The sequence below is a fragment of the Salvelinus alpinus genome, chromosome 14 (assembly GCF_045679555.1).
Source record: "Salvelinus alpinus chromosome 14, SLU_Salpinus.1, whole genome shotgun sequence".
NCBI lineage: Eukaryota > Metazoa > Chordata > Actinopteri > Salmoniformes > Salmonidae > Salvelinus > Salvelinus alpinus.
This window is the reverse complement of record NC_092099.1, coordinates 7,928,086-7,945,133: the sequence shown is the minus strand read 5'-3', so window position 1 is coordinate 7,945,133 and position 17,048 is coordinate 7,928,086. Positions and strand designations below refer to the sequence as shown.

The window sequence follows — 17,048 nt, the reverse complement described above, 5'->3', positions numbered from 1 at the left end:
ATGTCCTATGGTTGTAGCAACACCATAAGTGCTGAAGTAGTTTATTTCACCCTGATAACAGTTTAGCATGAAACAGAAGATATTACTGTCAAACATTGGAGAAATGATCACACGTGGGAACATAACTGGCATTGGGTTCATAGAAAAACAGGCAGCTGAGAAGAAATGGTGAAGAACACGAATCATAATACATAGTACAGCATACAAATACTGGGTATTAAGACAGGAACGCTAGAAAAATACAATAGTCCTTTGAAATTGACTCTCCATAAATATCAAAACACACGACTCTATGCTCTCTCTACTAGTACCACATCGGAAGACTTGATTGACACTTTAGAATGGTTTAAATGGCTAGTATACGTTACACATGTATAGGCAACTGCCAAAATAAAGGAAACACTTGAGTAAATGAGGGATACAAAGTATATTGAAAGCAGGTGCTTCCACACAGGTGTGGTTCCTGAGTTAATTAATAAGCCATCAACATCCCATCATTTGTATTTGTATTTATCAGGGATCCCCATTAGCTGCTGCCAAGCCATCAGCTACTCTTCCTGGGGTCCAAACACACCAAAGCCAAATTATATATAAAACAAAAGATAAAACAATGAACTATGTTTGTACTGAATGAGCTAAAGATAAAACAGTGCGTCATATAACATCCCGACACCATCACATATCCACAACACAATGTTCAATACCACCATACAACAATATCACAATGTGTGCGTATGCATGTGTCTGTACCTTTGTGTGTCTCTTCACAGTCCCCGTTGTTCCAAGGTGAAATTTTTACCTGTTTTTTAAAAATATGATTCTACTGCTTGCATCAGTTAATTGATGTGGAATAGAGTTCCACGTAGTCATGGCTCTATGTAGTACTGTGCGCCTCCCATAGTCTGTTCTGGACTTGGGGACTGTGAAGAGACCTCTGGTGGCATGTCTTGTGGGGTATGCATGGGTGTCCGAGCTTTTTATAAAAAAATTACCAGTTGCCTATTATTTTGGCTACCATGGCTAGAAGATATCTCAGTGACTTAGAAATAGGGGTCTCAAAGGAGCATAGGGGTTTTAAAGTGTGAGGTTCTGGCGGTTTGTGGTGGCCCAACGCCCTATTAAGACACTTTATGTTGGTGTTTCCTTTATTTTTGCAGTTACCTGTATATTGCGAGACTCAAAACAACAATGGACAGTTACTCCTATTTTCTTACAAATAAATAAAATATTGCAATAATTAAAGGGTTATAATGAGTGTAAACATTGATATGCACGTGTTAGTGTGTATTAGGGGGAAAGCAGAATATTTTAAGTGGCATCTAGTCAAATTACTTATTTGTTTGAAATTGCATTACAATCTGTTGACAAACATTTCATTGTCGTCAATTAATGTTACGCAATAGTTTAAAGGGGCAATCTGCGGTTGTATCCATTTTTGGACTTTTAAATGAATGATATATGCCCATTGGTTTTAAAAGAGTTTAACTTACAAATGGCCCATTAGCTTAGTTTGATTGTCATACCCCTTCAGAACCCAAAATATAAGCTTGTTTTACTCCATTGTTTGTCACAATGTAATTGTAAACAAACACTCTACATCCTCAAAACATGGTTAAAACTATAATTTTGATATCATGGATGGTCAGTCCTTGCATCTATATCCCTGTCTATGAATTTGAGAGTGGTTACATTTCTCAAGCCCCACCAGATTTTTACCAAAACGGTGGCGGGGATATGCTTTGTAATTGTTTGAACTGCAGATTTCCCCTTATCTGTTTATAGGGAGTATACATAGAGTAGTCATATTGAAAATGTACCCGGTATGTATCCCAATAGTTTTAGGGAGTTTTTGGCTTGATTCTCAGAAAGCCCAAAGGCTTTTTCTGTCATAATACATTTACCCATTTTGTCATGAGTGATGATGTAGGCTGGACTATGGTCAGTTGGGAATATGGGGGCAATACAATAGGTAATATATATTTTTTAATAAACTAGGGTACCAGTGAGGATTTCCTACACTGGACAACTTGTTACAGCTGTTGATAAGTCATTGATAATAATCAGCCATTTTTTTTATGTCATTACATTAAGATATAAGGGGAATCATAGCTATATTCAATACAATGAATGAGTTGATTTAAAACCTATGTTTAACCCTTTATGGTTGGTGTTTTGGCGGATTTTGTCCAAAATCGTGTGACATAAAACATTACTTTTCTGGCCTTGCATTTACGGCTGTGTAAGTTGTCGTTTTATCATATATTGAGAATTAATCAGTTAAGTGGAACTTTGAACTTGAATCCTGGATCCAGCTGTCCGACAGTTTCTTCTATAAGGATTTCAGAAAAGCAGTGTAACTATGTAACATTTTGTGCCTCTTTATGTTAGGGGTTGAACAGTTTTCATGGGCACATAAATCCAAAATAATGTATGCGTTGCAAAATCAAATGCTTCTAACCAAAAGTATCCCCTTACCTTGATACTTAAAACCTAAATCGATACTGTCATTAATGGGATTCTTCAATAATTATGCATACTACTTATTGGATGCGCATTTGGTGTCTAGCTGATTAGTTACCCCATGATATTGTCACACATCATCTGATCCAGGAAGGAATTTTCAGAATGACAGTCAAGTGAAAACTGATGTTGTGATAGGGCATGTGGTCCAACAACAACCCAAGTGCTGGAAAAAGGGTGTTTGCGAGGAATGTCCAGAATATTTTTGTCTCATCTGTTACACCAGTGATTGTGCCTGGATCCACATTGGATCTAATATCCCTAGTGAATTGATGTTGATCATCTGTTGTTGTCTTGCTTGATTTACAGCAGGGTCTCGTTAGATTTAACAGAGAAAGAGTCACGTTAATGAGTTCATGTTTTTATATGTTTTTGTGCCATGGATTGGACACTGAGTCTACTGTGAGCAATTGTGTAGGATAGACTATTGAGCAACACGCAACATTATTAATTATTCTGGATATAATGACAAAATGACATAGCCTAATGGGCTTATTCACAATATGATCTGGTAATGAAATAACATGACAAATACATTTTGTTTTCCATGTTAGACCTGCAATGTTAAACAATACCAGGGGCTTGAAGTAGCCTTCTTGAATTTGAAGCTCCGAAATTCAAGTACTGCATTAGGTCTACCTTCAGACAATCCTCAATTTGATGCTTGAAAAGTTCTAATGTTTATTGGAGCCGATGTATAAGTTATCCCTCCCCCTTATAATTATCTGTTATTTATTTTTTGAACCATTTTTGTGAGCAGTGTGGCCACTTTCATTTGTTTCCTGCCTCTTCAATTGAAAGGTGTTGCACTACTATGTTGCGGTAAAACCATTTGCGGTTATTATGAGGACAACAGCATTTAATGTTGGCTTCGACTTGGCTTTCCATACAAATCCTTCCATTAAAAGAATAACTTCGCTTTTGGTCACTTTCTCATTATTAAAAACAGCGATGGTGAGATTCAAATGGTGAGATTCATGCTACCGCTGTGCATGTCTAATTATGTGTGCCTACGTCGGCCACATACTGTAGGCTACAGAAAAAAGGCAACTTTTTGGACAATTTTTGCATGCTTTTTGTGGGGACAGGGAGTTCTATATAATATATTCTATACTATATGTACAATTATATAACATTGAGGTCCTTGAAAATAACAATGAAGTGCATGAAAAAGTCCATGAAAGTCCTTGAATTTGACTTGCCAATGTCTGTATGAACCCTGCTTAGGATACATAGGCCTATGTTGTTGTATTGTTGGAGTAGTGTGCCAATTTCCTCTAAGTATTTTTTTTTATATATACCCCAGGTTACCAGGACTGAAGATGAACTATATACCCAAGAGGAGAGAGACCGCCCTGAGGTAAATGGTCATCACAATTTATACAAGGCAAGGCAGGGAATCATTTTCCAAAAGCGTTAGGGAAGTAAAACATTTCATATAGCAGCTTAAGTTGCCAAACATGTCAGGATGCATTCATAACAATGAAAAGGTCAGACAATATACATTATATTTGGAGCTTAAAATGGAGTTGCCTACACGCAATACCTCACACAGCCATTTTAGATCAAGTTGGACGAATGGAAAACACATTTTGGTGAACAATTAAGTACATTACTGTGATTGTTTTAAATTAAAATGGTTCTGAGAAAATAGCCATTTCTCAAGCAAGAATTTAGCTAGGACTGTCTGGGGGTGGTCTGAGTTGGGAAGGGAAAACTAGCTGTTATTGGCAGAGAGGTTTGGAACTCTTTCTTATTGGTCTATTACCAAATTACGACCTGGTGACGTCACCAGGCAGGCCAAAACTCCATCCCACCAAAACAGGCTGAAATTTCAGGGAGGCTTTTCAAACAGCTCTTACGCTAAAATAATTTCACAGTATTATTCCAACCTCAGAGTGTGTAAATATATATAAAACACCACATCATTTTTGACTGCACTGGGCCCTAAAAAAGTATCAGATGTAGTCCATAATAGACATAGTATTTGTTGTATACTTATTGTTTTTTGTCAAATGTTAAATGTACACTACGCTCAATTTGTCTCATATGTTCATTCAACTAGAAATTATTATTTTGGCATCTTACCTAAGAAAAGGCGGTGGAACTAGTTACACACACACACACACACACACACACACACACACACACACACACACACACACACACACACACACACACACACACACACACACACACACACACACACACACACACACACACACACACACACACACACACACACACACACAGTACCTTTAACATATTTTCAACTTACATATTTGACACATTGACGTACAATGCGTTCGGAAATCTACACACAATACCCCATAATGACAAAGCGAAAACAGGTTTTTAGAATGTTTGCAAATACCTTATTTACATAAGTATTCAGACACTTTGCTATGAGACTCGGAATTGACCTCAGGTGCAGCCTCTTTCCATTGGTCATCCTTGAGATGTTTCTACAACTTGGAGTCCAATTGTGGTAAATTCAATTGATTAGACATGATTTGGAAAGGCACGCGCCTGTCTATATAAGGTCACACAATTGACATTGCATGTCAGAACAAAACCAAGTCATGAGGTCAAAGGAATTTTCCAGTAGAGCTCTGAGACAGGATTGTGTTGAGGCACAGATCTGGGGAATGGTACCAACATACTTCTGTAGCATTGAAGGTCCCCAAAGAACACAGTGGACTCCATCATTCTTAAATGGAAGAAGTTTGGAACCACCAAGACTCATCCTAGAGCTGGCCGCCCGGCCAAACTGAGCAATCGGGGGAGAAGGGCATTGGTCAGGGAGGTGACCAAGAACCCGATGGTTACTCTGACAGAGCTCCAGAGTTCCTCTGTAGAGATGGGAGAAACCAAGACAATACAGGAGTGGCTCTGAATGTCCTTGAGTGGCCCAGCCAGAGCCCGGACTTAAACCCGATCAAACATTTCTGGAGAGACCTGAAAATGTCTGTGCAGCGACACTCCCCATGCGACCTGACAGAGCTTGAGAGGATCTGCAGAGAAGAATGGGAGAAACTCCCCAAATACAGGTGTGCCAAGCTTGTAGCGTCATTCCCAAGAAGACTCAAGGCTGTAATCGCTGCCAACGGCGCTTCAAGTTCAAGTTCAAGTTTTTGTTTGTAATAATTTTGCAAACATTCCTAAAAACATGTTTTTGCTTTGTCATTATGGGGTATTGAGTGTAGATTGATAAGGGGATTTATTTTTATGCATTTTAGAATAAGGCTGTAACAAAATGTGGAAAAAGTCAAGGGGTCTGAATACTTTCTGAATGCACTGCACATGCTTACATAGTGCATATTCCTGCTACGCCATCATGTTTGTGTCAGTTATCATTTAATCTGACTATTCTCTCATCATTCATTTGATTTACTTATTTAAGCAATTTTAGGTTTTTCTGTATCGTTGTTAAATGTTGGTAGGGCATATTACTCTGTTTTAATTTTAATCCCTTAATCAGTATGATTAATAAAATAGTTTTTCTTGTGTACTACTAACAGACCATTACAATAAGGGGAGGTTATAATTTTTGTGGGGGTATGATATTTGTGCATATGTAACTTTGTCAATCATCATTATTCACGATACATTCAGGATTATACGTAATCATGGTAGCATCCACAGTCATGTAGAAGTGTTTAGAAACATTTTCTATTATTATTTACAATAAGTGACACATAATAATCGGAAACACGACCAAAAGAAACAGCAAGTGCATCCAACAAATTTGAGGGGTCACAAGCTTGATGTAGTCATTGCGTGCTATGAATATGGAACCAAATACTTCACTTTTTCACTACTTTAATACACATAAGTGAATTTGTCGCAATACTTTTGCTCTCCTAAAATGCGGGGACTATGTACAAAAAGTGCTGTAATTTCTAAACGGTTCATCTGATATGGATAAAAAATACCGTCAAATTAAAGCTGACTGTCTGAACTTTAACCTCAGTCAGTGTTTGATTTTAAATGCAAACTTCTGAAGTATAGAGCCAGAAGAAACAATACTTCACTCTCCTAATAATTACAGTAAGTTGTAAGTTGAAAACGTATGTTAAAAGCACTGTGTGTGTGTGTGTGTGTGTGTGTGTGTGTGTGTGTGTGTGTGTGTGTGTGTGTGTGTGTGTGTGTGTGTGTGTGTGTGTGTGTGTGTGTGTGTGTGTGTGTGTGTGTGTGTGTGTGTGTGTGTGTGTGTGTGTGTACTTCCACAGCCTTTTTTTGTTGGTAAGATGCCAAAATAATAATTTCTAATTGAATGAACATATGAGACAAATTGAGAAAACATTTTGATTGACCAAAAAATTTGCATATGTTTTCTCAAGTTTGGGCCAACTAAAAATGTTACGTTCAGGTAACACTGATTGAAAAGTTAAGTAAACCAAAAAAAAGCTGTGGAATCAGATACTTGATAATAATTAGGTGAAACTAGATTTTTTTGTGTGTGTACATTACAAACGTGTTGTTTGTAACACCTGCTAATAACTTCCATATAGCTATATATGAATAAATATTTCCTAAATGAGTAATTGCATTTCCCTGAGCAAACTGCATAGCAATATTCATGTTGAGCTTATGTATAACTGAGATCAGAGGCCTACATGACTATACACAAGTTCAGGAATGTGTAACACGTAATAAAAAAGTGCTTGCTAAATACAAAGTTAACCTGCTTTTATATTTACTTGTTCATACGGTTTGAGGCTGAATGTACTACATCTACTGATGTACAGTTATAAGTACAGATCCCGCCTACACTGTACTTCTATGATTGGTGGCTTATTATCCAAATCAGAGAGCCTTGAAGTTGTTTGTGAACTTGAAGTTGTTTGTGAACTGAATATGTTGACAGTACATATTGCCCAGCACAGAACCTAGCTAATTATTTGTACTGGAGCTAGTCAGTCTGTATTGTGTCGCAAACTGTTAAAGGGATAGTTCACGCAAATTACATGTTGCTTTCCTTACACTGTAAGTAAAACCAAAGCATGGATTGCTGCCTTACCTTGGCCAATGACTGCTTACAAGGTATGTGATTTTGTAATTTGGGTGAACTATCCCTTTAATAAAAACCCTGAAAGAGAGAAGATCATGGGGACCTTCTTCCCAAGCCATCCATCTACATGTAAGTTGACAGAATAAGGAGCAATTAGTCAGCTACAGTACAGTAGCTAAGTGTGAGCTAACTGGTAAAGCTACTGATGAGGCAAATGTGTGTCAACTACAGCAGACCATGACTATTGCCCGTGACTAAATCACTGGCATGCTGATCTTAACACTTCAGGTACGTACTGTGGATAGAAACCCATCAGACAGAAACGGGCAGCTTTCAGGCTTCTAGTAGCCTTCATATGTTACCCTAACACATTGTAATTGGCAGTTTTATTCCAAAATTCAAAACACAGAATAAAGACATGATTCAGAGGTTGATCCATTATCACAGGTTTTCAGCGAGCACCCATAGTTCACTGACACCGTGTTGCTTTTCGATGAGCCATGATTTGAGCCTCGGTGGAGCCAGGATGGTGTAGGTAGGTATTTGTCTGACTCATGAGCCATTGTAATCATGACTCTCTCCTTTAGGTTACATGGCTGCTGGTTGCCCTCTCTATCCCTCTCCCCACGATGCTGTACATTTTAGTTTGATCATTTAGTCTGAAATGGAAGAGGAAAAGAGGATTAGATGATACAGTGGGGAAAATCAACATCTGTGTTACACAACAAATGCAAATTCTATTGTTTCAGTATGAAAATCCGCAAACTTTGCTCACCCACTGCTGTTGGGCAGAAAGTAAAACTTGGTCAACTTTCCTAGTAATTAAACAAAAGTTGATTTTGGCAGTACATCAAATCTTAGTGTTTCAGCCGTATGGACAGTGGAGGATTTTCATTGCAAATGGCATGAATGACTTGCAATTGAACGAATATGAGCTCAGCAAAATGTTTGAGACCTGTCGCTCTGCAGCTGCCAACGTGTTGGACTGTAACATTGGGTCAAAGCCATAAAATGAAGTCATTTTTGCCCATATAATGATTTCACTGAAAGCTGCATATTTGAAAATGCAGCTTTGCAGTTTGGCCCTGTAACATCTCAGAAATGAAAACTTATTGAAACCATTTTACCAGTATTATAATTGTTTTAGATTTGTCTGATAATGGCTGCGATCGTACTATTCAGGAATATATATATTTGTGTAATTTTTCTCAGACAGCCATAGACAAATGTTATTTCCATCACGTCATTAAACATCCATTATAGTTTAAAATTAAATATCATACAATTAATTTATAACATTTCTTATACATTTGTACATGAACTTGTATTGAATAATATTTTTAGGGATTTTTAAGGTTTTCCTAATATTAATAATTCAGTACGACCCCTGAATGGATAAACTTGCCTTTGTGACAGCTGAAAACATTTATTTATCGAGAAAAATAAGATATTTCCACCCAACCTTTTTTTGAGATTATGATAACAACCATATGATTTCCATATCTAAAACAAATCAAATATAAATTATACATAATATACAAATGTACCTAAAAATATGGGTGTGGTGGAAATGACATGTAAAATAAAAAAACTACGATTTTTTTCTTCTTCTTGCAAACATTTTGAACAACAACCATTGTCTTATATTAATTAAATGTTTAACAAAGTTCGATTCCAAAAGTAGCCGATGGGCAGAGCTCAAGGAAGTAGGACAGTGTTTTTGAGAGATGGACCCAGATAGCAAAGGGCTCATCCGCATAGAAGAGCTCAGTGAGCAAAGTGAAACTGTATAATTTGTGACTCACCACCTGGATTCGTTCTTATGTAGCAAAATTTGAACTTCGTTTTTTTTTACATAGGATAAAAGTAGAGACTCAGAGCTACAAAATGGTATATCATACACTGAATTTGAGGAAACAATGGGAAAGTAATTCTGCTTTGAAAGTCGATCAACTTGTAAACTCACTTTTGAGAAAACCGTCTTTGAATGTTTTGGTACAACTATTGGAGAGCCCTTCTTTGTCTACACCCATTAAGCATTGTTCACACCCTCCTAAGCCTTAGCCCCACCCATCTCTTTAACGGTTGATCCGTGAGTTCTGTACTAACTTCCCAGCTACTTCCAGACATTTAAGAGAGAGAGAGCGAACAGCTCACTGAACATTACTCGCCCTTGCAGAGCTGGTTAGGCTGTTACTGTATGTTATTCAGAGCATTGGTGACGGCAACTGTGCTGTCAGATTGTTCGTTCGTAAATGCAGAGTGTTTCGTGTTTAGAGCACACGCTGGACCTCACAATGACAGTCAAGCACCCAAGCTAACTGGCTAACATTAGCTAGCTACTTCCAGACACATAATGAGAGAACACCCCACTCTGACCATTTTACTCACCCTAGCAGAGCTGGTTAGGCTGTTTTCATGTTATCCAGAGCGTTGGTGACTGCTGGCAACAATTGAATTACGCTTTGTTGACATTTAATGACACCAGACTTATTCAACGGGTGTTGAGCGTTCAAAAATTCATCTGTTATTCTGCGCTCTGGCACACTAAGACGAGAGTCTTTTGTTAAAAAATTTAGCTAGATAGCTAGCTAGGTAAACAATGAATCCCAACGCATGACGTAACGTTAGTTAGCGAGCCAGCCAGCTAACATTAGCTAGCTAGCTAACAGTACACTAACTTGGCATGAAAATACTTTGTCAAAATTAGAAACGCGTAATATCTGAAAATGTAGCTAGCTAGACTATCTTACCCGTGGTCTGAAATCAGAGTAGATAGCCAGAGCGAATTTACCAGCTAGTACGTCTTATCAACAGTTGCCATGACATTCTATTGGAATGGATACTTGCATAGTGGAGTCTTTTGTTAAGACATGCAGCTAGCTAGCTACCACTTTCTGTCAAAATTAGAAATGTGTAATATCTGAAAGTTTTGCTAGCTAGACTATCTTACCGATATACATCATGGTTGGACGCGTCTCCTGTCTGATGCCATGCATGGTTGCCCGTAGTTTGAAGATGGATTCCAGACTGGTGTTTTTTCCATCTCCTTAGTTATCATACTTGAATTCCACTGATTTCAAAACTCAGTCCTCCAGAAAATGGAGAGCATACACATAACGTTAGCTAGTGAGCCAGCCAGCTAACGTTAACAGTACACTTTAACTTGACATGAGTTTTATGCAGTTTTACTACATGATACATTTAAAAAAGAAAGCTGTGTTCGACACTCGTGCTATAAGGCAGACCAATCCAAACCCATCTCTCGGCATGTCCAGGCCACTCATTATCTCAGCCAATCATGGCTAGCGGTAAGGTTACTCTCGTTTTTTGTGGCTAAACCAACTAGGCTTGTAATTTAGCAATTTTATTAGTCTTTACAGATGGCATACAAGTTTGATATTAAGGCACATGAAAGTTTACATGTTCGAGAAGACATTTCTGCCAAAAACGCATTTTGATAAAAACATATTTTTTACATTCAAACGGCTCTCCTCTGACGTCGTGAATTGCGATATATACCTCTAGTTTCCTGAATTGGGTCACATTTGTGGTATATCCAACACAGGTGTGGAGGGTCACCTACTTGTGAGAATCACCTAAGTGAGTTGCCTGGATTTCACTGGTGTTTTTACACAGGTCGTCTCTGCAAAGTCAATATGTATGATGATCTCCTCTTTCCGCAGATCATCTTTTAATTCTCTCAGTTTGGAGAATTGGTGTCAAATGTTGTACACGTGTTTCCCTAACTTCTCTTTAAATCATTTTACATTTGAGTCATTTAGCAGACGCTCTTATCCAGAGCGACTTACAGTTAGTGCATTCATCTTAAGATAGCTAGGTGGGACAACCACATATCACAGGCATAGAAAGTAAATTTTTCCTCAATACCTTAGCTGTCAGTAGTCAGAGCTAGAAGGGGGGTGGTGGTGGGGGGGTCTAGTGCAAGTGCTGGTGTTTTTTTCGAGGTAAGGAGAAGGAATATTTAAGATACTGTTTGAGGAGTTTCAGATGGGCAGGGACTCTGCTGTCCTAGCTTCAGGGGGAAGCTGCTTCTACCATTGGGGTGCCAGGACAGAAAAGAGCTTGGACTGGGCTGAGTGGGAGCGACCCTCCCGTAGGGGTGGCAGAACAAAGTGCTCGGGTTGGGGTGTAGGGTTTGAGCATAGCCTGAATGTAGGCTGTTCTGTAGGTAAGCACCATGGTCTTCAAGTGGATGCAAGCTTCAACTGATAGCCAGTGGAGTGTGGAGGAGGAGCAGGGTGACATTAGAGAACTTGGGAAGGTTGAAAACCAGGCAAGCTGCTGCGTTCTGGACAAAATGCAAGGGTTTTATGGCACAAGCGGGGAGCCTAGCCAACAGTAGTCCAGACGGGTGAGGATAAGTGCCTGAATTAGGACCTCTGCCGCCTCCTGTGTGAGGTAGGGTCGTACTCTACAAATGTTGTAGAGCATAAACCTATAGGACTGAGTCACTGCTTTGATGTTTGCAGAGAACTATCCTCTCCACGTCACCTGGTAGGAGCAGCCTGCCAGGTAGAATGCAATCCAAGAGTGTGCATAGCCTGAGACGCCCAGCCCTGAGAGGGTAGAGAGGAGGATCTGATGGTTCACAATGTCAAAGGCAGTGGATAGATCTAGGAGGATGAAAACAGAGGAGAGAAAATCAGCTTTGATAGTGCGGAGAGCCTCCGTGACACAGAGAAGAGCGGTCTCGGTTGAGTGACCCGTCTTGAAGCCTGACTGGTTAGGATCAAGAAGATCGTTCTGAGAGAGATAATGAGAAAGTTGATAAGAGACAGCACGCTCAAGTGTTTTGGAAGGAAAAGAAAGAAGGGATACAGGTCTATCGTTTTTGATGTCAGATAAGTCTAGTGTTGGTTTCTTGAGGAGGGGAGCAACTCGGGACATTTTGAAGTCACAGGGGTCAGGAATGAGTTGATGAGGGAAGTGAGGAATGGGAGAAGGTCGAGGGGGCAGGTTGTCGGGCGGCCAGGCCTCACTAGTTACAGGATGTCATCTGGAGAGAGGGGGGAGAAGGTGTAGGGTGTAGGGTGTAGGGTAGTTCTGTGTGAGTGAGACCAGTGCACTCAATAGGCTGAGTGAATGAGTAGCAGATGTTGTCAACCTTTTTTTCAAAGTGGTTGACAAAGTTGTCTGCAGAGAGGGAGGGGGAGGGGTGGAGGATTAAGGAGGGAGGAGGTGGAGGAACTAGTGAGAAGTATAATATATTTTTTTGTCTTTATCTGTTGTTGTCAGGACCCGGTGCGAGAAACAGTCACTAATAATCGTCAGAACCCAGAAGATGAGGCAGACACAGCAGTACTAGAGATGGTGGTTTAATTAAAGAACAAAATCTTCAGGCAAAGAATCTAAATCCACAATGTCCAAACATAAAGCCAAGAAGCACAAAATGGATATCCTCCAAAATACAAAGAAACTCCACAAAGTGGAAAAAACAGCAGGGAAAAACAAACCTCAAAAGACTACTCAAAAAAACACAAGAACTAAACCAGAGAACCTCTGGAAAATCCAACAAGAGAATCATATGTTCACAACAAGGCTAGGCTGGGGCTGGGTGCTAACTTACAAACACTGAGCAAGGAACTGAGGAACACACAGGGTTTAAATACTAACAAGGGAACGACAAACAGCTGCAAACAATAATAGAGCAAGGAAAAAACAAAAGGAACAAAAAAGGTGCAATGGGGACATCTAGTGACCAAAAACCTGAACAGTCCTGGCCAAAACCTGACAGAATCCCCCTCCTAGGAACGGCTCCTGACGTTCCTACCAGCCTTCTCAGGGTGGAGGGTCCTGAACTGACGAATGAGGTCAGGGTCCAGTATGTCCTTGGCAGGAACCCAGGAGCGCTCCTCGGGACCGTAGCCTTCCCAGTCCACCAGATACTGCCAGGACCGCTGCACCCGGCGGGAGTCCAGCATCCGGTGGACGGTATAAGCCGACTGGCCACCGATGACACGGGGCGGAGGGGGAGGTCTGCCTGCCGGGATAAGGGGAGAAAAAACAACAGGTTTTAATAAAGAAATGTGAAATGTTGGATTGATCTTAAGGGATCTGGGTAAGTGCAGGCGAAAAGTAACGGGATTGACTCTCCTGGCAATCTTAAAGGGACCGATGAATCTCTGGGACAGCTTGCGAGACTCCACCCGTAGTGGTAAGTTCTTTGTTGAGAGCCATACTCTCTGGCCGGGGTACAGGGTAGGACCGGGACGGCGACGTCTGTTGGCTTGTCGTTGGTACTGCTGAGAGGAACGCAGAAGATTAAGACGTGCCTTCTTCCACGTAAGCCGACAGCGTCTGATGAACCTCGAGGCTGAAGGCACTCAGACTTCTGCCTCCTGGTCCGGGAACAATAGAGGAGCATAGCCAAACTGACACTCATGCGGGGATATACCAGTGGAGGAGGAGCACAAGGTGTTGTGCGCGTACTCGGCCCAAACAATGAAGGATGACCATGTGGACGGGTTGTTGGAAACCATACATCTGAGGGTGGTTTCCAGCTCCCGATTCATCCTCTCAGTTTGGCCATTGGACTCCGGATGGTACCCTGAAGATAAACTGGCCGTAGCCCCTATGAGTTGGCAGAAGGCCTTCCAAAACCTTGACGAACTGGGGACCTCTGTCGGAAACCATATCTTGCGGAATGCCAAAGACTCGGAACACATGGTTAATCACCAACTCAGCCGTTTCCTTGGCAGAAGGTAATTTGGTCAAGGGAACAAACCTGGCCGCCTTAGAAAACCTGTCGATGATGACTAGGATCGTAGTATTACCATGGGACGGAGGAAGGCCAGTAATAAAGTCCAACGAGATATGGGACCAGGGTCGGTGGGGAATAGATAAAGGGTGAAGGAGTCCTTGAGGGCGGAGGTGAGAAGATTTGCCCTGGCAGCACACGGAACAGGCCTTGACGAAAGTGGCAACGTCTTCTTTTATGGTGGGCCACCAGAACTTACGCTGGATGAACTCCAAGGTGCGACCTACGCCCGGGTGACAGGTGAGGCGAGAGGAGTGCCCCCACAGAAGGACTTGGGACCTTGCTGCCTTGGGAACAAACAACCGATTGGCAGGACCTCCTCCAGGGCCCGGTTCGATGGCTTGAGCTTGTTTCACGGTATCCTCCACTTGCCACGAGATCGGAGCCACGATCTTAGCGGCCGGAAGGACAGTCATGTCAGTATCTTCTCGAATGGCAGGAGAGTAGATTCGTGACAAGGCGTCCGGTTTGAGATTCTTCGACCCGGGTCTATAGGTGAGGATAAACTGAAATCGGCTGAAGAAAAGAGACCATCGAGCTTGTCTAGAGTTCAACCGCTTCGCCTGCTGGATATACTCCAGATTTTTGTGGTCCGTAAGCACTTGAAACGGTTGAGAAGCCCCCTCGAGCCAGTGTCTCCATTCCTTCAATGCCATCTTAACCGCTAGGAGTTCACGATCCCCCACATCGTAATTCCTCTCGGCCGGAGTAAGCCGGTGAGAGAAGAAGGCGCAAGGATGAAGCTTCTTGTCTTCACCCCTCTGAGACAGGACAGCTCCAACCCCAACCTCTGATGCGTCTACCTCCACCACAAAAGGTTCATCCGCCGTTGGTAGTGTCAGGATGGGAGCAGAGAGGATGCGCTGCTTGAGTCCTTGGAAGGCCGTCTCAGCTTCTCTTCCCCACAGAAACCTTGTGTTGCCACCCTTGGTTACAGCTGAGAGAGGGGCTGCCACCGAGCTGAAGTTCTTGATGAACTTGCGGTAAAAGTTGGTGAAGCCCAGGAAACGCTGAACTTCCTTAACGGACTTGGGGGTGGGCCAATCCGCTACCGTCCCTACCTTCTTGGGGTCCATCTGGACTCGACCGGGTTCCACTATAAATCCCAGGAATTGTACTCGAGAGGAATGGAATTCACACTTTTCCGGCTTAACGTACAAATGGCTGTCTAGGAGGCGTTTGAGCACTTGTCTGACATGCTTAGTGTGTTCTTGAAGGGAGCTCGAAAAGATGAGGATGTCATCCAAGTAAACAAACACGAAGATGTTAAGCATATCCCTAAGCACATCGTTTATGAGCGCTTGGAACACAGCCGGGGCGTTGGTCAGCCCGAAGGGCACCACCGAGTATTCGTAGTGACCAGTAGGCGTGTTGAAAGCGGTCTTCCACTCGTCCCTGCGTTTGGTCCGCACAAGATGGTATGCGTTCCGCAGGTCAAGCTTAGTGAAGACAACAGCTTCCTGGAGCAGCTCAAAGGCTGTGGCCATAAGGGGTAGCGGGTAGCGGTTACGGACGGTTATGGCATTGAGTCCCCGGTAGTCGATGCAAGGTCGTAATCCACCGTCTTTCTTGGCCACAAAGAAAAACCCTGCTCCCGCCGGCGAGGTAGATGGACGCATGAGGCCTGCTGCCAGAGCGTCCTTGATGTAGGTATCCATAGCAGCTCGTTCGGGAGGAGAAAGGGAAAAGATCCGACCCCTGGGAGGGCAGGTCCCCGGAAACAGGTCGATGGTGCAATCATAAGGTCTATGGGGTGGTAGTTTGGTAGCCCTCTGTTTGCTAAACACCAGTTTGAGGTCATGGTAACACTCGGGAACTCGGGACAGGTCGATGGATTCTAGAGACTCGGAAGGGGAACTCGGGGAACTCGGGAAGATACAAGTGGCTTGGCACGTAGGACCCCACTGCTTGATAGTGCCCACAGACCAGTCGATGTGAGGGTTATGGCTGTGAAGCCAGGGATAACCAAGGACGAGAGGGAACTCGGAACAGGAGATCAGATGGAAGTTCATCACATCCTGGTGTTGGGAAACTGAAAGTCGCAAGGGGGTAGTGGCACGAGTGACAAGTCCAGATCCCAAAGGGCTTCTATCCAACGTAGTAACCCTTATGGGGTCATTTAGAGGTTCAGAAGGAACGCCATTCTCCTTCGCCCAGACCCCATCCATGAAGTTACCTGCGGCTCCAGAGTCTACCAAGGCTTGAAGAGAAAACTCGTGGTCGTCCCAGGAAAGGGTAACTGGAATGAGTAGGCGGGAGTTGGATGGATGGGAGGAGGTTATGTTTCCCGTTACAGTCCTCCCAGGCCTGCACGGGAGAGTGCGTTTCCCTGGAGCCCGGGACACGTGGAGCGGAAATGGCCCGGTTTGCCGCAATATAGACAGCATTGCTCCCTCATCCGGCGGTCTCTCTCAGCCTGGGAGATGCGTCCAACCTGCATGGGTTCTGGTGGAGCCAGCGAGGATAAAGGTGGAGACTCGGAGCTGGGACCGATAGGAGCTAGGGTGAGCGGTCTACGGTTGAGTTCTCTCTCTCTCAGACGCTGGTCTATGCGTGAAGCCAACTTGATAAGGGACTCGAGGTTGTCCGGTGGTTCCCGAGTAGCCAGTTCATCTTGGATGGTGTCAGAAAGACCCTTCAAAAAACACACTGTGAGCGCCTCGTCGTTCCAGCCACTTGCTGCTGCCACAGTGCGGAACTGGATGGCATAGTCCGTCACGCTGCGCCGACCTT

The 17,048-nt window shown here is 42.6% G+C and overlaps 1 protein-coding gene across 1 annotated transcript in view; it reads right to left on the bottom strand.

The window, feature by feature from the left end:
* Window positions 1–4,700: 4,700 nt before the first annotated feature.
* The window catches only part of LOC139538340 (nck-associated protein 5-like), a 113,349-nt gene continuing 101,001 nt past the window's right edge, over window positions 4,701–17,048 (bottom strand). Inside the window, exon 14 of the mRNA XM_071340287.1 lies at window positions 4,701–8,193. The gene's annotated coding sequence lies outside the window, so the exon portion shown is untranslated. The remainder of the gene's footprint in view (window positions 8,194–17,048) is intronic.